At 43.2% G+C, this 11,448-nt stretch overlaps 1 pseudogene; it reads left to right on the plus strand.

Annotated features, from left to right (window-relative positions):
• The first annotated feature begins 336 nt into the window (after positions 1–336).
• LOC119941580 lies at positions 337–10,818 on the plus strand (annotated as a pseudogene).
• Positions 10,819–11,448: the final 630 nt, after the last annotated feature.

Consider the following 11,448-nt stretch of genomic DNA (forward strand, 5'->3'; position numbering starts at 1 on the left):
CCTGTTCCTGCCAATGTTCCAGAGAGAAACGTCACAACCTCCTGCCCAAAGATCTACTCCAGCAGTAGGATAATAAGTTTCTCAAAGAATTACCCCCGATCTCCAGAGCACTTGTATACTTCTCTTTATACTGTATCACTATAATTAAATGCCTGTCTTCCACACTAGACTGTAAGCTCTTCGGGGTCATAGTTTGTGTCTAAGAACTCCATTACATTTTCCCAAATGCTTAGTACAAAGTAACCATTCGTTAAATACCAATAATTGATTGATTGCCATTCCTCTAATGATACCTTTCCCTCCCTGCAGGTAAGATGTACTGAAGGTGCCCACAAAATGAGATCTAATGGAAGCGCTTTTGGGGTATTTATTTTACTGGCCTTCTCCGATCGACCCAAATTGGAACTAGTTCTTTGTGTGGTAGTTCTGATCTTCTACATCTTGACCTTGGTGAGCAATGCCATCATCGTCCTGGTGTCCCGGCTGGGCCCTCAGATCCGGACTCCCATGTACTTTTTTTCTCACCAACCTCTCCTTCGTTGACACCTGCTTCACCAGCAGTTCCATCCCCAAGCTGTTATTCAATCTGAGGGGCCCAGAGAAATCCATAAGCTACCTGGGCTGCGCCAACCAGCTCTTCATGTTCTTGGGACTGGGTGGCACAGAGTGCATCCTTCTAGGGGTCATGGCCTATGACCACTCACGCCCATCTGCAAGACCTTGCAGTGGCCATGCATCAGCGCCTCTGCCTGCAGCTGGTGGTTGGGGCTTGGGCCAGCGGAATGGCCAACTCACTGGCCATGTCGCCCGTGACCTTGAGCTTGCCCCTATGTGGGAGATGTCATGTGGACCACTTCCTCTGTGAGATGCCAGCCATGATCAGGTTGTCTTGTGTGGACACCACCGTCATAGAGAATATTGTTTTTGTGCTGGCCAGTTGCTTCACTCTCCTGCCTCTCTCTCTTATCCTGGTCTCCTACGGTTACATAGCACAAACTGTGTTGAGGATTAAGTCAACCATGGGGAGGCATAAGGCTCTGAACACCCGTGGGTCTCACCTCACTGTTATGACCCTCTTCTATGGGAACATCATCTACATGTACATGCAATCTGGTACCAGTTCCTCTCAGGACCAGGGAAAGTTCCTCACCCTCTTCTACAATCTATTAACACCAACCCTCAATCCGCTCATTTATACTTTGAGGAACAAAGAGGTGAAGGGAGCCCTCAGGAGGTTGGTGAGAAGCAGCATGGCCTATTGGATAGAGTATGGGCTTGGGAAGCAGAAGGACTTGGGTTCTAATCCTGGATCTGCCATGTGTCTGCTGTATGACCTTGGGCAAGTCACTTAACTTCTCTGTGCCTCAGTTACTTCATCTGTTAAATGGGGATTAAGATTGAGAGCCCCATGCGGGACATGGACTGTGTCCAACTTGATTAGCTTGTACTTACTCCAGTGCTTAGTGGAGTGTCTGGTCCATAGTAAGCACTTAACAAATACCATTATTTAAAAAAGGATGAGAGAGCGGGAGAGGTTCTGGGGTGAAACGACCAAGAGGGACTTCAGGACAGGGCATTATCTCCATTTACAGAATGGAATCAAGGCAAGTGTCATTGTGAAAGACAGGTTGAAAGCATAAACTCATATTAGTAGTTGTGAATATTTTGTCTCCCCTGTTAGACTGTAAACTCCTTGTGGGCAGAAAATGTGTCACTTTTTTATTCTGAACTTCCCAAGTACCTAATACAGCATACCACACTAAGTGAGCACTCAATAAGTGCTACTGCTATTACTACTACTATTATTATTACTACTACTCTTATTCCTACTACTCCTACTAATACTACTGTTTTGTTCTTAGAATACTTTTGATAGACTGTGAGGCCATCGCATTCCAGCTGGAAATGTGGTAAAAGGGGCCTAGAAGCCCCAGATTAAAAGCTGTATGACTGAAAAAGATTCAACTAATTCGTTGGCCAGTGTTGTCTTTTCATCTGGTACACCCATACGGGTTCAAAGATGATGAAACCAATAGTGAGATTCTGTCACTGTGTGTGGGCAGGACTGGTAAAACCAACGTTTTGTCACCAATCTCTTCATTCAATCAATTGTATTTATTGAGCACTTACTGTGTGTAGAGCACTGTACTAAGTGCTTGGGAGAGTACAATGTAACAATAAACAGACACATCCCCTTCCCACAAAGAGTTTACAGTCTAAAGGGGGAGATAGACATTAATATAAATAAATAAATTACAGATATGTAAATAAATGTTATAAGCCTGGGAAGGAGGATAAATAAAGGGAGCAAGTCAGGGGGTCGCAGAACATAATGGGAGAAAAAGAAAGGAGGGCTTAGTTGGGGAAGGCCTCTTGGAGGAGACGTGTCTTCAATAAGGCTTTGAAGGGGGAGAGAATAATTGGGTGTCAGATTTGAAGAGGGAAGGCATTCCAGACCAGAGACAGGACATGAGTGAGGGGTCGGCCATGAGATAGATAAGATCTAGGTGGAGTGAGAAGGTTAGCATTAGAGGAGCGAAGTGTGTGCGTTGGGTTATGCTAAGAGAGTTGTTAGGCAAGGTAGAAGATAGCAAGGTGACTGAGTGCATTGAAGGAAATGGTGAGGAGTTTTTGTTTGATATGGAGCTGGATGCGCAACCACTGGAGTTTCTTGAGGAGCAGAGAAACATATCCTGAACATTTTATGCGTTGTGTATGTGCAAAGATTACCTTGTGCCACATTTGTTTCCTTGATCCTCGCTTTGGACATCATTTCTGATTTAGGGTTCTATTTCTGGCCCAAACAATGCTGTACATGCTATCTAGAATTGGAAGATCAGTAGAAGAGAGAAGATGTTAGCCCCGGAAGATGTTATCCTGAGAGAATCAATGTGGCAAAGCCACAAAAAGAAGTTACAAGGAAGCAGCAAGAAGCACTTCATTCCCTGCTGGTGGTGGTGGGGACTACGAGGCTACAATGAGGAAGGGCTCAGAAGCAGCGATTGCATCTCTAAGGCCAACCTGTCAAGGAGGGCCACCACATTGTTCATGATCGCTACCTGGAACAACACCACTCAGAAAGAATCACAAAGATCATTACATTCTACTTGCTTATGAACACTCTCCCTCAGGTCCATTGATGGATGGTGTCAATCAATCAAGTGCATTTATTGAGCACTTACTGTTTGCAGAACACTATGCTAATGCCTTGGGAGAGTACATTATAAAAGAGTTGGTAGATATGTTCCCTTTTCAGAGCGAACATGAGAAGCAGTGTGGCCTAGTAGATAGGGCATGGGCCTGGGAGTTAGAAGGACTGGAGTTCTAATCCCAGCTCCACCACTTATTTGCTTTGTGACCTTTCTTAAAAACTTACTGGCAAGATTCTTGGTTCTTTTTTACCAGGGCAGGGAAGGAAGATATTATTCAGATAATGTTCTCAACCTTTGAAGTACCTTTTATCACATAGACACGGTCTATTCCACATTCACCCCTCTCAGGATTTCACCTGGAGAGTTTTCAGTAATCTACCAGTCTCTGCTATGAGAGGGAGAGTCAAACAGAAGCATACCCATTCCATTCCTAACTTGGCCAGTGGCTAACGAGTGGAAGGCACTCTGCTAAACGTCAAAACTCGCCCTTGCTGGGCAGCAGTGGCATGGGAGAGAGTCAAGGGCGGGTACTCAAGTTTACTTTGTGGAAGAAGGCAATGGTAAACCACTCCCATATTATTACTCTATGGATACACTACCAGAATTATTGCAGATGGAAAGCGGGGCATTCTGGAAGAGATGTGTCCGTGGTGTCGCTATGGGTCAGAAAAGACTCGACAGCATAAGAAAAGACAAGACTCTCCCAACCACTTAGTGCAGTGCTCTGAACACAGTAAGCACTCAATAAATATGATTGACTGACTGACTTATCTGTAAGTTATATTAACATCTGTCTCCCTACTAGACTGTAAATTTCTCGAGGGCAAGAGCTCATTTCTACTAACTCTACTGTTCTCCCCTAAGCTCATACTTCAGTATTCTGCAGTCAATCTATCAATCAATTAGGGTTATTGATTGATCACTTCCTATGCAGAGAACTGTACTGATTGGGCAAGTACAATACAACAAAGTTGGTAGACACAGTCCCTGCCCCGAAGGAACTTACAGTATAGAGGGGGAGACATATTATTATAAATAGGTTATGGATATGTACATAAGTGGTGTTGGGTTTATTTATTGAGCTCTTACTATGTGTAGAGCACTGTACTAAATGCTCGAGAGAGTACAACAGAATTAGCATTCATGTTCCCTGCCCATAATGAGCTTACAGTCTATCAAGTGCTCCATGGGTGCAGATCTAAGTGCGTAGGTAACACAGAAGGGAGAGGGAGTCGGGGAAAAGAAGCCTTAGTTGGGGAAGGCTTCTTGGAGGAGATCCTCTAGACTGTGAGCCCGTTGTTGGATAGGGACTGTCTCTATCTTTTGCCAAATTGTACTTTCCAAGCTCTTCATACTGTACACAGTATTTGGATACTGCACTCTGCACACAGTAAGCACTCAATAAATACGATTGAATGAATGAATGAATGTGACCTTAATAAGGCTCTGAAGGTGGGAATAAAGGTAGTCTGGCTTACATGAATCAGTGGAGTGGTTGTTGGATTGAGAAAAAGGACGGTATGACGGAAAGACTGGGTGTCAGGAGACCTGGGTTCTAACCCCAGCTCCTCTGCTTGCTTGCCTTGTGGGCTTCAGCAAGTTGCTTAATGTCTGTATGCCTCAGTTTCTTCATTTGTAAAATGGTGATTTAATACCTGTTCTATTTTGCCCTCTGAAGGTGACTCCTCTGTGGGACATGGTCTTACTGATTTGATTGCATAATATTTATCCAAATATTTGACACAGAGTGAACACATTATTATGATTCCTATAATATTTGGGATCATAATATAACGTCCAAGCCTAGTTGCCAGGTAATGATAAGCCACGCCCCATGCTGCCTCTGGTGTACCCTCTCTTCCTAGAGAAGCAGTTACTACCACTCTATGTTGAGTGGTAGATGAATGAATACCATTGATTGATGGAGAGGACACAATAACGATGGTGTTTATTGACCACCAAGTGCCACATCCTATGTTAAGGCAGCGATAGATACAAGATAATCAAATCAGACATGTTCCATGTCAATGGAGCTCACAGTCTAAGGTGGGGAGAACAGGTATTTTATACTCAAACAATTAATAATAGTCATTGAATGTTTACTGTGACCAGAGCATTTTACTAAGTGCTTGGAGAGTACACTATAACGGAGTTCATAAATATACTCCCTGCCCACAGCGAGCTTTCAGTCTAGAGGCAGAGATGGGGGTTGATATAAATAAATTATAGATACGTACTTGAGGGTGGTGGTGGGATGTCAGGGAAATAAAGGGACCAAATCAGGGCAATGCTGAAGGGAGTAGGAGAAGAGGAAATGAGGGCTTAATCAGGGAAGGCCTTTTGGAGGAGATGGCCCTCCAATAAGGCTCTGAAGGTGGGGAAACTAACTGTCTGTAAAATGTGAAGTGGGAGGGCATTCCAAGCCATAAGCAAGAGGTAGGTGAGAAGTTGGTGATGAGATAGATGAGACTGAGGTAGGCTTAGTAGGTTGGCATTAGAGGAGTGAAGCATATAGGCTGGGTTGTGGTAGGAGAGCAACAAGGTGAGGTAGGAGGGGACAAGGTGATTGAGTGCTTTAAAGCCCATACTATGTGGTTTCTCTTGGTTGCATAGGTGGATGGGCAACAACTGGAGGTTCTTGAGGGACGGGGAAACATGCATTGAGCATTTTTGTAGAAAAATGATCCGGGCAGCAGGGGAGAGACAGGAAGCAGGGAGGTCAACAAAGTGGCTGATATGGTAATAAAGGAGGGATAGGATAAGTGCTTGGATTAACATGGTAGCAATTTGGATGGAGAGGAAAGGACAGGTTTTAGTGATGTTGTGAAGGTTGGACTGACAGGATTTAGTGATAAATTGAATATGTGTGTTGAATGAGATAGATTAGACTCTTTTCATCAATGAGGAAACTATAAGGCACAGAAAAGGTAAATACCTTCCTCAAGGAATATGTAATCTAGGGTGTATACAACACTATCCTGTTATTATGGAAATGTCTGCCATTTATTATATTTAACATAAGATTGCAACTCTAATAAAAGAACAAAATTATCTTTGTCCTTATCCTAACTAAATTTCATGCTTTCATTTTTTTGTTGTGATTGTCTGCAACAATGTTTTAAGCATACAGTGTGGAGTCAGATGTCATGGGTTCTAATCTCGGCTCTGCCACTTGCCAGCTCTGTGACCTTGGGCAAGTCACTTAACTTCTTTGGGCCTCAGTGACCTCATCTGTAAAATGGAGATGAAGACTGTGAGCCTCATGTGGGACAATCTGATTCCCTTGCATCTACCCCAGCGCTTAGAACAGTGCCTGGCACATAGTAAGCACTGAATACCAACATTATTATTATTGTTACATTAGCATGTAGAACATGAAATTCAGAATCAAAGGCAACTGCCACTGCCAATTAAATAATAATAATAATAATAATGGCGTTTATAAAGCCCTTACTATGTGCAAAGCACCATTCTAAGTGCTGGGGAGATTACAAGGTGATCAGGTTGTCCCACGGGGGGCTCACAGTCTTAATCCCAATTTTACAGATGAGGTAACTGAGGCCCAGAGAAGTGAAGTGACTTGTGCAAAGTCACACAGCTGACAATTGGCAGAGCCGGGATTTGAACCCATGAACTCTGACTCCAAAGCCCGTGCTCTTTCCACTAATCCACGCTGCTTCTCCAATGAATGCCAGTGAACACCTGGCACTGAATACTCTTATTTCTGTGTAACAGAGTGGCGCAGCGGAAGCATGCTGGGCCCATAACCCAGAGGTCGAAGGATTGAAACCTTCCTCTGCTATCTTCCCTTTTCGGGTTTCTTCTAGACTGTGAGCCCACTGTTGGGTAGGGACTGTCTCTATATGTTGCCAACTTGTACTTCCCAAGCGCTTAGTACAGTGCTCTGCACACAGTAAGTGTTCAATAAATACGATTGAATGAATGAATAACTAACAATTAAATAATTAATAGTATCCTTGCCCAAAACACAAATTTCTACTAAAGCACAGTAGTTGAAATAATACTTTCTCTACTAAGAATTTTTCTTCAAAATTGTTACCAGGAGCGCGTGATAACTTTCTGCAGGGAACCAGCGTGGCTCAGTGGAAAGAGCACGGGCTTGGGAGTCAGAGGTCATGGGTTTGAATCCTTGCTCTGCCACCTGTCAGCTGTGTGACCTTGGGCAAGCCACTTAATTTCTCTGTGCCTCAGTTACCTCAGCTGTTAAATGGGGATTAAGACTGTGATCCCCACTTGGGACAACCTGATCACCTTGTATCCCCAGCGCTTAGAACAGTGCTTTGCACATTGTAAGTGCTTAACAAAGACCATTAAAAAACAGGTTCCCTATGAAACAATAGGACACTCTTTTCATATACAGCCCATTATAATCACACTCCACTCCTCTAATGACAATCTACTCTCTGTAGCTCAATTTTGTCTGTCTCACTGGTGACCACTTGCCCATGTCCTTCCTCAAGCCTGGAGCTCCCTCCCCACTTCATGTATTACAGACCACTACTATCCCCATCTTCAAAAACCTCCTAAAATCACAACCCCTCCAAGAGGCCTTCCAACTAAACCCTCATTTCTTCTATGTACCCACTCTCTGCATTGACTGTGTGCTTGACTGTGTGTCCCTTAAGTACTTTAATACTCACCCCTGCCCCACTATACCTCAACATTCTTATACTCTATCTACAACTTCCCCTATCCATAATTCGTTTTAAAGTCAGTAATGCCCTTTACACTGTAAAATCGAAAGTCCTTGTGGGAAGAGATCACCTTCACCAATTCTGTTGAATTGTACTTTACCAAATATTAGTACAGTGCTCTGCACATGGTAAGTGCTCAATAAATATCAGTGATTGATTTAGATAAATGCTAAAGTTTTATCAATATCAGCACAATTTCATCATCATCATGGATCTAGATGTTCATGCTAAGCCACACTTCTGCCTTATTCCTTGTTTTGAAATGTCCACTGAGAATTTGGTTTCTGTATTACTATTAGCATATCTTAGTGTCAGTGCCTGTTTTTCCTTCCCCCTTCGGCTGCTAGTTTCATGGGACAGAGGGACTCTGTCCAGCCTGATTTTCTTGTATCTCTCCAGAGCTTACACAGCACTTTAGCTCATAGTAAGTGCTTAATGGATACTTTCATAATTGTTGTTATTTTGATGACATTTCATTCAGTTAACACTTCATCCTGTCAAACTCTTTCTGATGATATCCTTATCAACACAACTAAACACATATTTTATTACCATCTTTCGTTTATCTCTTTTGCCATGTGGAATGTGCATTACCACATCATAAAGAACCATATCCAATGCTATTTGGAACTATCATATATTTAATAACCTGCAAGATATTTTGATCTAATACTGCCAACTGCCAACAAAGTCCCACTAAGTTAAATTAATATCACATTACATTCTATTCCGTTTCATTAAAGAGTAGGTGCTTACCGTATGCACAGCACTGTTCTCAGTGCTTGGGAAAGTACAATAGAGTTGGTAGACAACATCCTTACCCTCAAGCAGCTTAAAATCTAGTAGGGGAGACAAATATCAAAATATTTCACAGGCACATTAAAATACATTCCATCTCCACTTTGCACTCCTTATTCAATTTCTGTCTACTCCGATATTAAGTTCTTCCAATGATGCTCCTCAAATCAATAAATATGAATTTACATTTTTATACTATTCTAAATCAGCCAATATTTAGAAAAAATGGCATATACAAAGCACACACTGGGGTGAGAAGCAGCATGACCTTATGGATGAGCATGGGCCTGGAAATCAGAGGACCTAGGTTCTAATAGTCAGGGGTCGTAGGTCCTAATCCAGCTCTGCCACTTGTCAGCTGTGTGACTCTGGGCAAGTCAGTTCACTTCTCTGTGCCTCAGTGACCTCCGCTGTAAAATCGGGATGAAGACTGTGAGCCCCACGTGGGACAAACTAATCACCTTGTACCCCCCAGCGGTTAGAACAGTGATTCACACATAGTAAGTGCTTAACAAATACCATTATTGTTATTATCATTAATCCTGGCTCTGCCATTTACATGCTGTGTGACATTGGACAAAATACAACTTCTCTATGCTTTCGTTTCCTTATCTGCAAAATGGTGATTCAATACTTGTCTTCTATCCTACTTAGACTGTGAACTCCATGTGGAACCTGGTGATCTTTTCTCTACTCCAGAACTTAATAGAGTGCTTGGCATATAGTAAGCACTTAAATTTCACAAATGTTATTATTACTAAATTCTTCCATTAGGATCTGCAAAAACTCAGAAGACACATATATAGAAGAAATACATTTGATTATATAATTTGACCTATGTAAAGATCTGGTATTCATTTAGAGTTTACAACAGTCAGTAGTATTCATTTAGCACTTACTGTGGGTAGAGCACAATGTTAAGCACTTGGGAAAGTAAAACACAACAGAGTTGCTAAACACATTCCCTACCCACAATGAGTTTACCGTCTAGAGGAGGAGACAGAAACGACATTGCAACCTTTTGAAATGTACCAGCCTGTCTACTCTAAAAACCTTGTGAACCATTTGGGTTTGAATCAATCTATTAATAATATTGGCTGAGTGCCTACTATGTGCGGGGTATTTTACTAAGCATTTAGGAGAATTCAACAGAAGCATCAGATGTGACCCTTTCCTCAAGGAGCTTATAATAGAATGGGAGAGACAGACATAAAATAATTTGCAGAGTGAAGGAAGGAACTCTTAATTAGTAGAGTGTGTAAATTGATATGTACCCAAATGCTGTGGGGGAGTGTGAAAGCCTGAAGAGTCAAAGGGTTGTAAAGTTACTGAGATGATCATTGGGAGGGTCGGAATTGATGGCTAGGTACCAAACTACCCACAGCAGCTTGACATAACTCAAAAATAATCATAATATCCTTTCTGGTCCTTCGTAGGAGTGGAATGTTCCAGGTGGCCCAGGGGCCAATTGAGGAGGCTAACCAGTGTGGACATGTTTTTCTGGAGCTGTAGACTCCAGTGCTCCACCATCACCACACCAGTCCCAAGAGTGGCTCTCCTGAAAGATTCATCCGGTTGACTCTCAACCTGGAAAATGATCCAGAGTCATGGGTGGAGAAAGCTTGATCAGTGCCTTATGAATCTCAGATGAGACCATTTGAGGAGAGAACAGTGAAGAGCTGTCCAAGATTTTTTCTGAGGCTCTGAAGAAATCACAAAAATACTTCTGAGTGACCTGGTCTTTGTCATTTTCTCTCTCTCTCAGACTGGCATTGGGTTCCTGGGGAACTCCATCTTGCTCATAGTGTATGTCAGAGCTTTCATTTCTCACTCCTGTTGTAAGAGGCCCACTGACCTGATCCTCAGTCACCTGTCGATGGCCAATACGGTGACCCTCCTGACAGGGTGTCCCAGGAATGATATTGGTCTTTGAGGTCAAGAACGCCCAGAATGACATGAGGTGCAAGTTGGTCTTCTCTCTCTGCCGGGTGTCCCGGGGTCTGTCCACCTCTCTCATGAGCATGTTTCAGGCCATCGTAATCAGTCCCATCAACTCCTGCTTAGCTCAGCTCAAACCCAACACCGTCAGATGCATTCTCCTCTCTTTCATCTTCTTCTGGGCCCTGCACTTCTTCATGTACATCATGTACTAATACCAAAATGTCGCCATCGTAGTTAATAGCCACGAAATAAAATATTGTTCAAATGTGTTCCGGAATAATATTTTGAATGATACTTCCTTTGTAAGTGCTGTGACTTTCCGAGATGTCTTCTTTGTGCTCCTCATGAGCTGGGCAAGTGCATACATTGTGATCGTGCTCTATCGACACCAGAAGCAAGTCCAGCACACCCACAGCACCAGCCTCTCCCCCAGAAACTCCCCAGATACCAGAGCCACCCACACCACCCTGCTCCTGGTCACCTGCTTCATTGTCGTCTACTCCATCAACTGTAGAAATAACCTTTCTATACATTTGGGGGCTTGGGATGTCTTTAGAGTGAATGATGCTACCACTTTTCTGGGGGCTTGCTACCCTTCCTTCTGCCCTCTGGTGTTGATCCGCAAGGACCCCCGCGTCTCCAAGGCTCAGTGGATCCTGGAGAAAGTGAGAGACCTCTACCTTCCCTCTGACCTCAGTGATGGAAAATTCCAGGCAATGAGAAGCAGACGCTTAGAACAGCCTCTAACAGGACCCAGCCACTCCTTGTTCTTTGAGGACAGATAGAAATTCCAGTGAAAGACAACTGATTAGGAGATCTTGCTCTCCCATGGAAAGTGAGGA

The sequence above is a fragment of the Tachyglossus aculeatus genome, chromosome 2 (assembly GCF_015852505.1).
Source record: "Tachyglossus aculeatus isolate mTacAcu1 chromosome 2, mTacAcu1.pri, whole genome shotgun sequence".
Lineage (NCBI taxonomy): Eukaryota > Metazoa > Chordata > Mammalia > Monotremata > Tachyglossidae > Tachyglossus > Tachyglossus aculeatus.